Genomic DNA, 18,035 nt, shown 5'->3' with positions numbered 1-18,035 from the left:
TTTCATTTTTTCTACATCTTTTACATTGAATTTTTCTGAACTCCAAGGAATGTAATCAAATCTCTTGACTTGTTTAGAATGTTCTTGCATCTTCATTTGAGTGCTTTCCTTGAACTGTTTTCACCATACTGACAGACCATCTGTGGAGACAAATCCCTTTCTCTCTCAATTCTTTTCAAACAGCCCAGTAACCTAATATTCCCATAGAGCAGGAGTCCACTAAACAAGCTATGTGAATTAACGTTCAGATTGCTAATCAGACTTGAAAATACAAAAGAGTTTTTTTTTTTTTAATTTCTCCTTTTCTCAGGATTGAAACTTGATGTGCTCAAAGGTATGTACAGAATGGAGGAAAAAATCGGTATATAATCTATTGCAAATTCAAATTCTGAGAAAACAACCTTGGAAAAATGTAGTGGGCTAAAAACTTTAAGGCACTGTATACAAAAGTTGTCAAATATAATGATTGATAATCTGGCTTTATCACACATTCCTGATGAAGGAGTCTAGGGATCTGCACTGGCAATCGGAAGGTTGCCGGTTCGAATCCCGTAAATGCCAATAGGGACTCTGCTCTGTTGGGCCCTTGAGCAAGACCCTTAACCAGTAATTGCTGAGTGCTTTGAGTAGTGCGAAAAGCGCTATATAAATGCAAAGTATTATTATTTTTATGAAGAGATGACCACAATTGAGGACAAGTACTGCAATGTGAAGGCCCAATACATTTCTTCTTGATAGTGTTCGCAATGAAAGGCACTACATAAGACACACGGACTAAGCAGTACTGATAACACACCATCTACTGTATGTGATCGTGAACCTGCCAACCAGACTGCATTACCTCTATGATGAGGCTTATCACGTTACAAAGACACATACCTTTACACACTATTAAGGACGATTAATAAATATGGCATTTTACACGGTTCTGTAATGTTCACAAGGAAGGATTAAATCTTCAAATCAAAGCAAAAAAGTAACTACCAAAAATGTAAAAAAAAAAAAAAAATACTCCACAATGGGGACGCTTCCAAATGAAATCAGAATCAAACTCGTAATTTAAACACACGCGTAATACCTGCTCATGTTTCAGCAAAAGCTAAATAACATTTTACGAGATATCAGGGAGGGCCACGGACACTCACGCACTCGTCACTTTAAGCGTATAACAACTATACAAACCAGATTTCTCTTAACCACTCAGCAGTTTATTTAATTAAACACCCAAAAAAGTCTGTTAAAATTAAAACCATCTGTTAATGACAATTTCAAAATTAAATGGGCTTTCAGGACGACACGTTTCAAGGGGTGTTTTTTGATCTAATTAAGAACATCATTAACCCTAACCAATCTCAAATTTGCTAATGGCGTGTTTCGAATAAACTTTTTTTTCCAATCTGTGCTTGTTACGAAGGCCGAGCAAAGAAGTGGCAGCTCACCATCTCCCCTCCCCCACCTTTAGTACAGAAATATATAATCCGTTACTCTCTTACCTCCCCATCTCATTCTGCTGGTGTCGCTTGTGGTTATTTGTATTCGTACAATTCTACAGAGATATCCAGTCTGTAATATATGCATAAAATAAAGATAATTGGGAAACTCAGTCCTGGAAAATTATGGCCATTTTACGGCAGCCTTGCAAGCAAGCCCCATCGGCGCTGCTCACTGACGTCACTCTGGACACTTCCTGGATGACCTCACCTAGCTTTTGGTAATAGAGTGCACAGGAGAGCTAGAGCGGTGTCACCTAGTGCGAGCTGCCATCTTGCTACTGTTGAATGTGTTAGTGTCCAAAGTGTACGGAAGGAAATACGGAAGCTGGGTGTTCCAAAAATTACGGACGGAGGTACACAACGAAGCGATACGTTAATTTAAGCTACAACAATGGAAACAAAAAACAATCACACTTTTGTTTCTTGGTGTATGTGAGCATTAAGAACACAAACTTCTTTCCGTTTACTTTGTAATTTTAAATAAACTGTAATAAATCTGAACACATCCGAAAAGGAAAGAAACGATTATTTTCGTACGGTGTATGTTGTATTGACGGTAAATAATGTAAGGTTAAGTTGGAGAGGTTTTTTGCTTTTTCTATTTAAAAGTAAACAGTAAATTGATCATCAATTGTACTAACTGTGCTACCTGGGAAATTGCGTAAAACAATGGGCCTCAGTGTGAGTGCCGTCAGTTAATCGGGTATACAGTATATCCGAAGTAATTTCTAACTACGTAAGTACCTTTCTGTATATAATTCTTCTTATACAATATTTGTAGTTTTTTCACCTAGGGCTAATATTATTGTCAGGCAGTGTGGCGTAGTGGTTAAGGTTTTGCACTTTGAACTCAAATGCTACTACTGACACAGTGTGGCCAGTCCCTTCACCTACCTGTGTTCCAACTGGAAAAAGAAATGTAACCACTTGTATCTCAAATGTTGTAAGTCATCTTGGATAAAGGCATCAAGTAATAAGTAGTAATAGTATGATTTCTTTCTTTTTTTTTTTTTTTTAACTTTTTTTGTTTCTTGGTGCAGAAAGAATTGTCTGCATCAGCAAAACCAAGGAACTAGTTATAGACTTTTGCTGCACCAGCGAGCCTCAACGTGTGGTGGTGTACCGTTACAAATACTTGGGGCTCCACATCAATGACAGGTTGGACTTGTCTTGTAACACAGAGAAACAATATAAGAAAGGGCAGAGTGTTTTTTTTCTTCTTAGGATAACGTGTTCCTTTAATGTGGATAGTGACATTCTTCACATCTTCTACAACTTGGTGATGGCCAGTGCGATTGTTTTACACTATGATGTGCTGGTCTGGTAACATCACTTCAGGAGAAGCCAACTGAACCAAAATACAAATTATATGGCAGGCTCAGTTATTGGATGCACTCTGGACCTCTTGGAGGTAGATAAATAGATACTTTATTAATCCCAAGGGGAATTTCACATACTCCAGCAGCAGCATACTGATACAAAAAAACTATTAAAGAGTAACAAAAATGCAGGTATATGCAGGTATAGCAGATATTAACTTTGTATAATGTTAATGTTTACCCACCCCTGGTGAAATTGAAGAGTCACATAGTTTGGGGGAGGAACGGTCTCCTCAGTCTGTCAGTGGAGCAGGACAGTGACGGCAGTCTGTCGCTGAAGCTGCTCCTCTGTCTGGAGATGACACTGTTTAGTGGATGCAGTGGATTCTCCATAATTGATAGGAGCCTGCTGAGCGCCCATCGCTCTGTCCCGGATGTCAAACTGTCCAGCTCCATGCCTACAATAGAGCCTGCTTTCCTCACCAGTTCGTCCAGGCGTGAGGTGTCCTTCTTTTTAATGCTGCCTCCCCAGCACACCACCGCGTAGAAGAGGGTGCTCGCCACATATGTCTGATAGAACATCTGCAGCATCTTATTGCAGATGTTGAAGGACGCCAGCCTTCTAAGGAAGTATAGTCGGCTCTGTCCTTTCTTGCACAGAGCATCAGTATTGGCAGTCCAGTCCAATTTATCATCCAGCTGCACTCCCAGGTATTTATAGGTCTGTACCCTCTGCACACAGTCACCTCTGATGATCATGAGGTAGCAGAAAAGAAGGGAATGAAAACAAAACTGAGTGCCATTATGAATAATGCTGCACATCCTCTCAATGACACATTAACACTGGGGACTTTCAGCCAAAGAATTATTCAGCAGAAGTGTATCAAGAAATGTTGTGGGGGCTCATATATACCAACAGCAAAACACCTGTGTGAAGTCACACTGTAACTCTTAACTGTGACTGCTAAGTCAGAAGATTTTCTTTCTTTTTAATTTTCTTCCTTTTTTAGTAATTCTTTTGTGTTTTCAGACCATATTATCTATCTATCTAATATTATTAGGTCACTGGAGCTGTTTAGAACATAGGGGAAAAAAGAGATAGGGTCATATTTGATGTGTACAGTGAGGTGTGAAATAGGAGAAAGTTTGCCAATGCTCAATAGTTAGCTTGCGCTACAAAGCTCCAGTGAGGGTGCCTAGCAGTGTTGCTTCTTTAAGGAGGGAAAGAATAGTAGAGGAGAAAATGGCATAGATGACTAAAATATTCCTGCATTAGATCAATTCCTGCTTTTCCTAATGACTTGGCTTTCATTGATGGTCACTGCAAAACAAGTTTACAGGACAGTGTTCTCTCTTGAGTTGACATAGGATAATATGAGTATATATCATTATCATTATTAGATGTTTGATTTTCATTTGTTTACATTATTCGTTCAAGTATTTATTTGTGTGTTCTTTGTCAGCTTTATGTGGTCCCTCTTTAAAGTCACAGAAACAAATGTAAATGCAAAGAATTTTGGAGAGCAGGGAAGTGGGACATCCCAGTTTAAAGTAAGCATAAATGCATGTCAATGTAAACAATTCTGGGTGTCGTAGATGCAGATTTACATTATAATGGAGTAGCTTGTCAGGGACCCATTAAGATTAAACTGATGGTGCTGGGCACTGCTTGTCATGCACCCCAAGATGCCACTTGAGCTGTACTTCTTTCTCCCTCCCTTTTTGCTTCTGGCGAAGCAACACCTACACTCACAGACACAATGCCTGGCATCCTAACTGGAGCTTTATAGCGCTTGCTAATCACTGTACTTTTCATCTTCCTTGAGCTTTGCTGAACTTTCTCTTTCCATTTAATACCTCACTGTACAATCCAAACATGACCCTGTCTCGTTTTTCCTATCCAGGAAACCACCCCTTCTTCAGTAGTCCGTACACCCTATTGGTTAGTGGTGCAGTTTGTATAGTCTGCCAATCACTTCTGATGAATCCATTGTTTTCATAAAGCCCTATCTCAGTGCAGCACAGACCATGAACATTAGCATTATATTATTAAATATCGACCAAAAAAACACAGGTTGGCTAGTTTTCTTATTACTCTAATCTCACCTAATTTCAATTAAGTTTTGCTGAGCAAAGTTTTTTTGAGATTTTTCTACTTGCTGGTTTGGGGATTACCTATAAATATTGACATACTGAAATGTCCTTTCTTCGCGCATACCCACTGACTTTGATATACCATTCTGTAAAATTCAGTGTTGTACCTAAAGTAAGAAATAGTTTTTGTCAGTGACTGAGTAAGTAAGTCAGTCAGCTTTGCTATTTTATATATTGTATAGATATCAGTTTTACTAAACCTGAAAGTGTTCTGAACACATCCACGACAAAAGTGTTTTTTTAATTCAACGATTTACTTTATAATAAGTACAGACTTGGTCAAGATGGTACAACTAGTTAGAATAAAAGGTTTCATATTATAAGTGATGGTGCCTGCAGACTCAGTAACAAGCAGATTTTGTAAATGAAGAGTATTGAAGGATACTTTAATCATAAATTTTAGAACTACAAAAGTTATTGCACGCATAGAGTATACTGTATGTACAACATTTATTTAAAACAGCAGCTATTAGTACACTTAATAATTAGGAATACTAGGTAATGATCATTTTCTTTTACTGTCATCTGTTTAGTACCTGATGTTTTGTAGTTAATGGGTTTTATTTGTAAAGTTTTGTAGGTTTACACAAATGCACTTGTGTGTGTTTATTAGTAGCAAATGTTTTTCCTCCTAAATTCTACATTAACAGCTGCCACACCAATGAAACAAAAACTTTGTTGAGGAAGCAACAGAGGGTGCTATATGACAAGTCTCAATTCACTCGTGCTCATTACATTAAGTTGGTATTATGTAAGGAGGACTAAAGTGACAATTTTTAAACATACGGGGGTGCTATTGCATTAATGTAGCTGACGTGGGTTAACAAAAAAGAAAGGCAAAAAAATAAACCTAAAGTGTTTGATTTACACTGGAAGCATACTTGGAGTAGAGGAATTATTTATGTAGTATTTGAGTGTGTCTGTGCATGTAAATACATATATATATGTGTGTGTGTTTGAACATATGTGTATGTCAGTCAGTCAGTTATTTTCTAACCCCCTTAGTCCCTAACTGGGTCTCATGGTTCTGCTGGAGCCTATTGCAGGTAGCATAAGGCACAAGGCAGGAACAAACCCCAGACAGGGTGCCAGTTCATTGCAGGATGAACTCACACACCCCATAACCCACCTTCCAATCACACACTAGGACCAATTTGGGATCGCCAATTCACCAAACCTGCATGTCTTTGGACTGTGGGAGAAACCAAAGCACCCGGAGGAAACTCATGCAGACACAGGGGAAACATGCAAACTCCACGCAGTATAGGCGTATGTATGTACTGTGTGTGTGTGTATATTTGTGTGTGTCTGTAATTGCTTTATATATGTGGCCTGTTTAACGCGTAAAAGAGTACTGTTGCAGAGTGCTTTGGCCAGGGTGGCATTTTTATTTATTTTTAACATTATGAAACAATAATACTGTAATGATTAGAAGGTGCATTATACAAATGAAACATTTGAGCGAGAGGAGAATGTCCCGGGAAAAAGGACGGAAGGAGTGCGAGAGACAGATTTGAGTGTGAACGGTGCTGGAATGGTGGAACGGCAGCACTTTTGCTCAGCATTGTTGACGGAGCGCAGGAGTCACACGGGCTTGCTGCGGCATGGATACTGACGAGAACAAGCAGGACTGTGTGCACAAATAGCACAAAGTGAATGAGCAAGTAGAGGGGTGCGAGAGTGAAATAGTGGCGTTCTTCTGGGCCGTAACACTGAAGCAGAAGAGTATAGAGGAGTTAGACAAGTCTGAATCCGATTAAAGTTAAGGCGATCACAGAGCTGCTTTCATGTCGACTTCTCCAGGTAGCCCCATCCTCCTTAGACAAGTTTCGACCACCTGAGGACCGTGTGTCTCTCAGTTCAGTATGTATGCAAGTATACAGTATATGTACTGTATGTGTGTGTATTTTATATATAAAGCAGACTGTAACAATCTTGCGGTCTTGTATGTATGTTATCAGCCAGTTGATGGTCCGAATGTTTCTGGTGTGCTCCGTGAAAGCAACCGGCAGTTTTATCATGAAAAATCCGTAGTGTTGTTTGACATTTACTGTAACAATGTGGTAATATTAAATCAACCTAATAATAATATTAATTGACTTTTTTGTTTTCGTCATCAAAAATTCTGCATGTAAAAACTTTTTACTACACCACAAAACAAAAAATTAAACTGTCAAGTTGTTTTTTTTTATTTAATATTTTTTATCATCGAGTGCTGGGGACGTTTCTGGTGTGCTCCGTAAAAGCAACCGACAGTTTTATCATGAAAAATATATGAACGATATATGCTGCAAGTTGGTTTGCAAATGAATGTGTTGCCTGACCTTCAACCTATTTTTTGTTACTTTTCTTAGGTCATTCTCTAGTGTAGCTTAGTAATTATCCACTGGTTTTATATACAGTAGCATGTGGCTCTCAGTAAATGCTTTTTTATGAGCATATACATGTAAGATGTCTGTATGTAAAAACAGGATAATATACTGTATATCTGCAGAGCTATTTAAATTGCTGATTATTTTATACAGTAGTCTTAAAATGGTCAAGTCAGGATGCACATATATGTAGGTATTTAGAATCTGAACTTGTAGTATTTTTGTAAAAATAATAGGAAAGCGAGTATAAATGACCAAATGGGTGAGTTTAGATTAAATTATTTGATATGGGAAAAGCAAAACAAACAGCTTGAGTTATACTATCGCCATAGCAGTAGTTCAGTTTAAATATTTAGCCATTCATTTTTTTTATAAACGTAGTAATTATATGTCATAAATTCATACATGTGTTGTAGGTAAACTCAGAATTTTCAAATGCTCTACAATCAACATGAGTAGAAATCTTTAACTATGAGGAGATTATTGCAGTCTGACAATTAAAAACCCTAACACACTGTAGACTCAAGTCTGTCCAAAATACTACTCTTGTCTTGTGTAGCAATAATGTATAGTTTCAGGATACTCGGTTGTTTGCTACATTAAATACAGTAAATATTTTAAATCCTATAATTTCAAGATTAGATAAGTGTGATGCTTAAAACATTGGTTTACTTCCACATTTGTTGTATGACAATTGGCCAAAGTATTGTAGTTCCTGTTTCAGATCACTTGCTCTTTATGTGCAGATCTGTTGGCTGAAAGATCAGTAGGATTTTTTTGTTGTTCACTGTTGAGTTGACTTGTTTCACATATTATTTGCAGAGAAAACAATGGAGGCATTATGAGTTTTATAATGCTTTAACAGTGGCTATTTCCATTGCTCAGTGGGTGGTATAGCAGCCTAAAGTATGTGGTGTTCAATCACCATCGAAGGAGGTTTTACATACAGTGAAGTTTTCTTGATCATCTTAGTACTGACAAGATTTTGCTTTTCCTTAAGTACTCACATTGCAAATGATTTAATGACTTTATCTTTTATATCTTGAGGATGAAATAATGGTTGAAGAAATACATAAGTAATTTTCTTTTTAACTTCTTATCTTAAGATTTAATTACTTTACTATATCAAACTCCAAAAGTCCAAGCTAAGCTAGCCCAGAATGAGAAGTTAACCGGATCTAAATGTGTTGCGATATTTATTATTTAAGGTACTAGACAATCTTTATATTTTTTGTTTTATGATGGATATATTCTCCAAAAACATCTAAATCAAATACAAATGAATATACACTGAAATAAAATACAAAAAATTGATGTACCATAAAGTTCAGAGGGCGGCACGGTGGCGCAGTGGGTAGCACTGCTGCCTCGCAGTTGGGAGACCTGGAGACCTGGGTTCACTTCCCAGGTCCTCCCTGCGTGGAGTTTGCATGTTCTCCCCGTGTCTGCGTGGGTTTCCTCCGGGCGCTCCGGTTTCCTCCCACAGTCCAAAGACATGCAGGTTAGGTGGATTGGCGATTCTAAATTGGCCCTAGTGTGTGCTTGGTGTGTGGGTGTGTTTGTGTGTGTCCTGCGGTGGGTTGGCACCCTGCCCAGGATTGGTTCCTGCCTTGTGCCCTGTGTTGGCTGGGATTGGCTCCAGCAGACCCCCGTGACCCTGTGTTCGGATTCAGCGGGTTGGATAATGGATGGATAAAGTTCAGAATTGATTTATTTGGTAGACATAGTATAGTATAGTATAAAATAACTGCTGTAGTTGTACATGAACCTCTTCTGTTAATAATTAAAATGCTTTATATTTTGTTACATTTTTGAGTGTCTTTATTTAGCAGAATGGTTTTTGTTTGTTTCCTTTTATCTTTCTGCAGGTATTCAATTTTTCAGGCAATTGTCCTGGTTTTATAGTTTGTCATCAAAGGATACAAAACAGAGGGAAATGCTATAATGTTTCAGATGTTAAACAAACAAAAGTAAATATCTATTATGATCTTATTATTACAAGGTGAACAGATGACCTTGAATTGCATATCCAAAGCCGTACGCCCTGCTGCCAGTTTTGCCACTGAGTCAATGTTAGCATTGTCAAAATCTGAAACCCTCGTGCACCCAGTGCTTGAACATGGGGAAACTCAGTGTGGGTCAGAATTGTACTTATTATTTTATAAAAGAAAATACTGTTGGTAAAATACAGGTGTAAGAAAATAGATAATTCTTCTATAAACATCCAAATTAAAAATTACAAAAAGAAAGTTACAGATAGTTTTCACCAGGGCTGTTTGAGCTTCCAAGAGGGCACAGTCGTGAACAGAATATTCATATTGGAGAACAAACCAATTAATAATAAAACTTTTTCTGCATAAATATGTTAATACTATGGAAAATATAGACTACTATGTAAATGTAAGTTTATGTTTACAATATCTGTTTTTTATGGAACAATACACATATTCAACTAAACAATAGCATAGACTAGTGACATCATATCTGTTAGTAGAGCTAAAAAGACATGAGAAAGACTTTTCTTGCCCTTAACTTTTCATTTTTGCTTGGTACTGTAGATAGGACCACTTAAATCCATAGTCCTTCCCAGTCATGGCTGCAGATAATTGTGTCATCATTCTTTATCTCAGCCACTCTATTATCAATCAGTTTTGTCCATTTTCACTTCAGGCACAAGTTGACGATGCTTATGAACCATGTTGTACAGATAGTGAAGTAGGATAAAAGCTATTACTGCTTAAAAAACAAAATCCAAGCACAGCTTCGAATTTTGAGGCCATTTAGGAATTGAGATCCATATTGGAATATAAATATCAACCCAGCCACAGGAGATGCACAAACCAGTGTGTTTCTTTGTGCCGGTCCCAAGCCCGGATAAATGGGGTGGGTTAAGTCAGGAAGGGCATCCGGTGTAAAATTTTTCCAAATCAATATGCAGACAACAATTAAAATTTCCATACCGGATTGGTCGAGCCCCAGGTTAACAGCGACCGCCACCAGTGCTGTTAGCCAACATGATGCTGGCGGAAATGGGGCTACTGTTGGCCGAAGAAAAAGAAGGAGAAGAAGAGGGGGGAGACGTGTCTGGAGGAAGGTAAAGAGAGTGGAACTGAGGTTAGGAACTTTGAATGTTGACAGTATGACTGGTAAGGGGAGAGAGTTAGCAGATATGATGGAGAGAAGGAAGGTTGATATTTTGTGCGTGCAAGAGACTAAATTGAAGGGGAGTAAGGCCAGGTGGATCGGAGGTGGATTTAAATTGTTCTATCATGGTGTGGAAAGGAGGAGAAATGGAGTAGGGGTTATTCTGAAGGAACACCATGTCAAGAGTGTTTTGGAGGTGAAAAGAGTGTCAGACAGAGTAATGATTATGAAGCTGGAAATTGGAGGTGTGATGATGAATGTTGTTAGTGCATATGCCCTACAAGTTGGGTGTGCAATGGATGAGAAAGAAGATTTTTGGAGTGAGTTGGATGTAGTGATTGGAGTGGATTTCAATGGACATGTTGGTGAAGGGAACAGAGGAGACGAGGAGGTGATGGGTAGGTATGGTTTCAAGGAGAGGAATTAAGAATGTCAAAGGATTGTAGATTTTGCTAAAAGGACGGACATGGCTGTGGTGAATATGTATTTTAAGAAGAGGGAGGAACATAGGGTTACGTACAAGAGTGGAGGAAAATGCACACAGGTAGATTACATCCTATGCAGAAGAATCAACCTGAAGGAGATTGAAGACTTCAAAGTGGTGGCAGGGGAAAGTGTAGTTAAGCAGCATAGGATGGTGGTCTGTAGGATGACGTTGGAGATCAAGAAGAGGAAGAGAGTGAGGGCAGAGCCAAGGTTCAAATGGTGGAAGTTGAAAAAGGAAGACTGCAAGGTTGAGTTTAGGGAGAAGGTGAGACAGGCACTGGGTGGTAGTGAAGAATTACCAGACAGTTGGGAAACTACAGCGGATGTAGTAAGGGTGACAGCAAGAAGGGTGCTTGGCATGACATCTGGACAGAAGAAGGAGGAAAGAAAACCTGGTGGTGGAATGGGGAAGTACAGGAGAGTATACAGAGGAAGAGGATGGCAAAGAAGAAGTGGGATAGTCAGACAGATGCAGAAAGTAGACAAGAGTACAATGAGATAAGGCATAAGGTGAAGAGAGAGGTGTTGAAGGCTAAAGAAAGGGCGTATGATGAGTTGTATGAGAGGTTGGACACTAAGGAGGGAGAAAAGGACCTGTACCGATTGGCTAGACAGAGGGACCGAGCTGGGAAAGATGTGCAGCAGGTTAGGGAAATGAAAGATAAAGATGGAAATGTACTCACAAGCGAGGAGAGTGTGTTGAGTAGATGGGAAAAGTACTTTGAGAGGCTGATGAATGAAGAGAATGAGAGAGAGAACAGGTTGGATGATGTGGAAATAGTGAATCAGTAAGTGCAACGGATTAGCAAGGAGAAAGTAAGAACAGCTATGAAGAGGATGAAGAATGGAAAAGCCGTTGGTCCAGATGACATACCTGTGGAAGCATGGAGGTGTTTAGAAGAGATGGCAGTGGAGTTTTTAACCAGATTGTTTAATGGAATCTTGGAAAGTGAGAGGATGCCTGATGAGTGGAGAAGAAGTGTATTGGTGCCGATATTTAAGAATAAGGGAGATGTGCAGGACTCTAGTAACTACAGGGGGATAGAATTGATGAGCCACAGCATGAAGTTATGGGAAAGGGTAGTGGAAGCTAGGTTAAGAAGTGAGGTGATGATTAGTGAGCAGCAGTGTGGTTTCATGCCAAGAAAGAGCACCACAGATGCGATGTTTGCTCTGAGGGTGTTGATGGAAAAGTATAGAGAAGGCCAGAAGGAGTTGCATTGCGTCTTTGTGGAACTGGAGAAAGCATATGACAGGGTGCCTCGAGAGGATTTGTGGTATTGAATGAAGAAGTCGGGAGTGGCAGAGAAGTATGTAAGAATACATGTACAAGATATGTACGAGTAATGTGTGACCGTGGTGAGATCTGCAGTAGGTGTGACAGATGCATTCAAGGTGGAGGTGGGATTACATGAGGGATCGGCTCCGAGCCCTTTCTTATTTGCAATGGTGATGGACAGGTTGACAGACGAGATTAGACAGGAGTCCCCGTGGACTATGATGTGTGCTGATGACATTGTGATCTATAGTGATAGTAGGGAGCAGGTTGAGGAGACCCTGGAGAGGTGGAGATATGCTCTAGAGAGGAGAGGAATGAAGGTCAGTAGGAACAAGACAGAATACATGTGTGTGAATGAGAGGGAGGTCAGTGGAATGGTGAGGATGCAAGGAGTAGAGTTGGCGATGGTGCATGAGTTTAAATACTTAGGATCAATAGTACAGAGTAATGGGGATTGTGGAAGAGAGGTGAAAAACAGAGTGCAGGCAGGGTGGAATGGTTGGAGAAGAGTGTCAGGAGTGATTTGTGACAGACGGATATCAGCAAGAGTGAAAGGGAAGGTCTATAGGATGGTAGTGAGACCAGGTATGTTATATGGGTTGGAGAGAATACAATACAATACAATACAATACAATTTATTTTTGTATAGCCCAAAATTACACAAGAAGTGCCACAATGGGCTTTGACAGGCCCTGCCTCTTGATAGCCCCCCAGCCTTGACTCTCTAAGAAGACAAGGAAAAACTCCCAAAAAAAAAAAACCTTGTAGGGGAAAAATGGAAGAAACCTTGGGAAAGGCAGTTCAATGAGAGACCCCTTTCCAGGTAGGTTGGGCGTGCAGTGGGTGTCAAAAGAAGGGGGCCAATACAATACGATACACAGAACAGAACAAATCCTCAATACAGTATAAAAAAAAATTTTAGAAGTACGGAGCAGAATTTAACAGTAGATGATATCACATAAGAAGATTTGGATATATTTAGAGTCTTGGAGACCTCATCCATCAAGCTGCCTCCCCCATTTGGCCATTCCATGGCTGAAACAGCGCTGGGCCAGCCAGTCCAGTGAAAGGACCCCTCCTTCCCACGATTCCTGCGATCCTCCATCAGGGATGACTTTACCTTAGGCAGGCAAAACAACTTGACAGGTGGGCTGTGGCACCAAGTGCCACATTTGAGTACCGAGAAGAGAAACAGAATAGATGAGGGTTAGTATCCAATTATAACTATAATGTTACTTATGTTTTAGTGCTAATGACTAACAACAGAGATGCAGTCTGTACAGTTAATCAGCAGCTCTAGTCAGGATATGCTAAACTGAAGTAGTGAGTCTTCAGCCGGGATTTAAAAGCTGAGACCGAAGGGGCATCTCTTATAGTAGCAGGCAGACCATTCCACAGTTTAGGGGCCCTGTAACTAAAAGCTCGACCTCCTATTGTTATTTTATTAATCCTTGGAATCATAAGCAGACCGGCATCTTGAGATCTTAATGTGCACTCTGGTTTGTAAGTCATGATAAGTTACGACAAGTAAGCCGGACCTTGGCCATTTAATGCTTTATATGTTAAAAGAAGGATTTTGAAATCTGCCCTAAACTTAACCGGGAGCCAGTGTAAGGATTTTAAGAACTGGAGTTATGTGTTCGTATTTTCTTGTTCTTGTAATAATTCCTGCAGCCGCATTTTGGATTAACTGGAGGCTGTATAGAGAACAGTTTGAACATCCAGTGAACACTGCATTGCAGTAGCCAATCCTACTAGAGATAAATGTATGAATTATTTTCTCAGAATCCTGTTTATTTAGAAAGCGCCTTAATTTCCTAACATTTTTAAGATGAAAGAAACATGATTTGGACAACTTTGTAATATGCACTTTAAATGACATGCTAGAGTCAAAGATAACTCCTAGATTACGGGCTGATTCAGTAAAATTAATGGGGATTCCAACTGAGTTAAATGATGACAAAATATTGTTATGATCAGCGTCATTCCCTCCAACAATTAACATCTCTGTTTTATCTGTGTTTAAAGACAAGTAGTTCTCATTCATCCACTCCTTTAATTCACTAACACAACTAATTAAAGACAACATTGGAGAAACTTAATTTGATTTAAATGAAAGGTATAACTGGGTGTCATCTGCATACGAGTGAAAATTAACATTATGTTTCCTAATGAGAGATTCCAGTGGAAGCATGTAAAGTGAAAACAATAAAGGTCCCAGTACTGAGCCCTGCGTGACACCATATTGAACTTCTGTGTATAATGATGGAGTACTGTCAGCACATTTCTGTACATATTGGAATCGATTTGATAAATAAGAACTAAACCAAGCGAGCACGGTGCCTGTAAGCCCAACATCATTTTCTAGCAGGTGCAGTAAAATAGAATGGTCAATGGTGTCAAATGCTGCACATAAGTCCAACAACATAATTACAGTGGAGTTTCCTTCATCAGAGGATATCAGAATGTCGGTGATGGTGAGACGGTGGCACCTACCAGAAAGCAGAAGACAGAGCTGGAGGTGGCAGAGTTAAATATGCTAAGATTTGCATTGGGTGTGACAAGGATGGATAGGATTAGAAATGAGTACATTAGAGGGTCAGCTCAAGTTGGACGGTTGGGAGACAAAGTCAGAAAGCCGAGATTGCCCTGGTTTGGACATGTGCAGAGGAGAGATGCTGAGTATATTGGGAGAAGGATGCTAAGGATAGAGCTGCTAGGCAAGAAAAAAAGAGGAAGGTCAAAGAGAAGGTTTATGGATATGGTGAGAGAAGACATGCAGGTGATGGGTGTAACAGAACAAGATGCAGAGGACAGAAAGATATGAAAGGAGATGATCTGCTGTGGCGACCCCTGATGGGAGCAGCCGTAAGAAGAAGAAGAAGATTGGAATATAAATATCCGTTCCTGTTCAAGCATTAGACCCAATTTGTTTTTAGAGTCTACACAGCAAGAAAAAAAAAATGCGATCTGTGCTTGACCTGCCAAAAAATCAAAATCTGAAAGTAAAATGACCATGAGAGCAAAAATAATATTTTAGTACTAGCTCTGACATCAAAGTGCAGAAGCATCATCTAATCGAGATGAATTGAACATTTGTGTAACTATAGTCCACAATATCTACATCACTCAAGACAGATTCTAGACACATCTATTCCTAGGTATTTGTTGTGTGTACTAAAATGAATTACATTTTTTTGTTGTTCCAAGAGATGATATTTACAAGCAACAATATAACCTAATTAAGGGAATTTTAAATTAAAAAATTATGTGATATGAAAAAGACTGATAGAGAAATTGCTAAACAGATTGTAACACACATTTGCAATGTGCCATATGTTGGAAAGAAAAATGCAATGCATTCTATTACTATGTGCATTTTAAAATACATTTCAATATATGCATCACAAATGTTAATTCTGAATACACCCAACAGAGTGTAATTGCAGGAAGGACAAAAATTGGCTTACTGTATATTATATAGAGATTATAGTACAAACTACCTTATAAGAAGATGAACAATACCAAATATTAAATTAGAAATGAGACACTGGTTAGAAATTTGTCAGCCAGGAGAAATTTTTGTGTATAATTTTTTACCACGGTTTAGCATATCAGGAAGCCGCCTTTGTTACTTGTTGTAAAAAAGTTGCATGTGGTGGAGAGTGAGCATTCTGTTACCTTCTGACTATCTTTGTTAAAATGTAAGGACTGATGGGACATGGTATTTCACCATGAATGAGGTGCCTTTTAGAAAAAAAGACATATGCTTTGAATACAACTTTACTGAAATGCTAGCACATGTTACTGAATCACATTTACACTTACATGTATTGTATGTTGCTACTGTAGTACACGGCGGGGGTTCATGCCCGGCCGGGATGCCCAGGAGGACCGGAGGAGGGCTTGTGCCTCCTCCAGAACACGAGGGGGCGTCCTTCCTGGTTGCTGTGGGGGCCACGGGTACAGAGCTTGGAAGCTCAACCCTGTAGGGGCCCGTGGTCACCGCCCGGGGGCGCCCCGATGCCTTGGGAGCCCTGGACCTCAGTACTTCCGCCACACCCGGAAGTGCTGGGGGGGAAGAGTATTGGGGACACCCGGAGGACTTCTGGATACACCGACAGAGCTTCCGCCACACAGGGGTGTGGCTACAGAAGCCCTTAGGATGCACCTGGAGTCCATCCAGGGTATATAAAAGGGGCCGCCTCCCTCCAGTCAGGGGCAAGAGTCGGGTGGAAGAGGACGAAGCTTGGTGAAGAGGAGTGAAGGTGGACCAAAGACTGAGAGAAGGCATTGTGTGGTGGCCAAGGACTTAAGGGGTGATTGGTGCTGCGGCACTGGGTATGTGCGCTTATACTGTAAATATTATGTATAATAAACGTGTGTGTGGTGAAACCATCGTGTTTACCTGTCTGTGTCCGGGCTGTTCCCCACACTACCCAAATGTGAATACAATGTAACCAGCTGGCAACAATTTGACATGTTTAGTACTCTGTACACGCAGCACTCTGTCTCTATATATGCAGCTTGTTCCATCCACAATATGCCACCTCGTGTGTTCTTCTTTCCCCACGTCTAACTGGTGCTGGCTGTGTGCTTCATATACTGACAGCTTTGCTGGTTTAAAAAATAAAAAATAAATCTTGCTTGATCTAAAATTTAAAAAAAGACACCAGTAATTGTTTTGATATAAGTTAAGTCAGATGGACTTCATTTTAGATATTTTTAGATTTTTAAGACCAATCCCGTATATACTGTGAACCATTCAAAATTTTATCAATATAGCACCCTGACTTGTGAGTATATGATTTTTGCCAAACGCCCCTGGTCTTCATATTATAGATATGTTAAATAATCCTCCATATTTTAATAATTAAATACATACCAAGTTTTTCTTTCTCTGTATTTACTTTGTAACCTTAAAGAATAAGAACTGCAGTATACATTTGTTCATTTAAAAATGTAATTTCTTACACACTATATAAATTGATCAGAACAGTAATATAATGGATCACTTTATTTTATCAGAGCTTGTAAAGTTCACATAAGGAAAACGAATTATTAAGAACAATATATTTACAAATGGCAGGAGGTCCACAAGAGATAATTGTTGCTGCCAGGACAGATTATGGTTCCCAGTGACATGCTAAACTGTGTTTTGAAAATGGATAGAAGGAAAGAGGTAAGTATTGATTCTAAAATAACCCCAATATGACTATAATACAGGGTCCTCAATCAGTCCTGGAGGGCCACAGTGGCTGCAGGTTTTTGTTATAACCTGGTTGCTTAATTAGAAAGCAATTCTTGCCAATAATTTCATTTCATGGCTTGTTAGTGCTTTAACTCTGCTATGTCAGGTAATTCTCATATCCTAGATTTTCTTCCCCTTTGTAAGGATATCATCCAAATGATTTGAGGGCTAAAATGGATGAGTAATTCTCAGTCCTTTACTTTTTTCTCTTCACTTTCCTTCCAAGTATTTAATTAAACCCAATAGTCCATGATAAATACACAGAGGTAAGTGGTAACAAGCTAAATGGAGAAATGCTGGTCTCTTTTGTCATTTGCATGTTATTGCTATTTAGGAGCAATTAAAAATCAAGAATACAGCTGTTTAAGACTAAAATAAGCAATAAAGGGTTCAAAATCTTAACAAGCGAGACAACTAAAGTGAAGCAGAAGTGTTACTTGAGCAATAAGTGCTTCTTATTAAGCAATTGTGTTGGAGCAAAAACCTGCAGCCACTGAGGCCCTCCAGGACTGTGATTAAGGACCCCTGCCATAATAC

The 18,035-nt window shown here is 39.4% G+C and overlaps 1 protein-coding gene across 1 annotated transcript in view; it reads right to left on the bottom strand.

The window, feature by feature from the left end:
• Positions 1–1,870, bottom strand: part of atxn1l (ataxin 1-like) — a 47,783-nt gene extending 45,913 nt beyond the window's left edge. The window contains exon 1 of the mRNA XM_028809773.2: positions 1,494–1,870. The gene's annotated coding sequence lies outside the window, so the exon portion shown is untranslated. The remainder of the gene's footprint in view (positions 1–1,493) is intronic.
• Positions 1,871–18,035: the final 16,165 nt, after the last annotated feature.

Source organism: Erpetoichthys calabaricus, chromosome 9 (assembly GCF_900747795.2).
Source record: "Erpetoichthys calabaricus chromosome 9, fErpCal1.3, whole genome shotgun sequence".
Taxonomy (NCBI): domain Eukaryota; kingdom Metazoa; phylum Chordata; class Cladistia; order Polypteriformes; family Polypteridae; genus Erpetoichthys; species Erpetoichthys calabaricus.
This window is presented reverse-complemented; position numbering and strand designations above follow the sequence as displayed.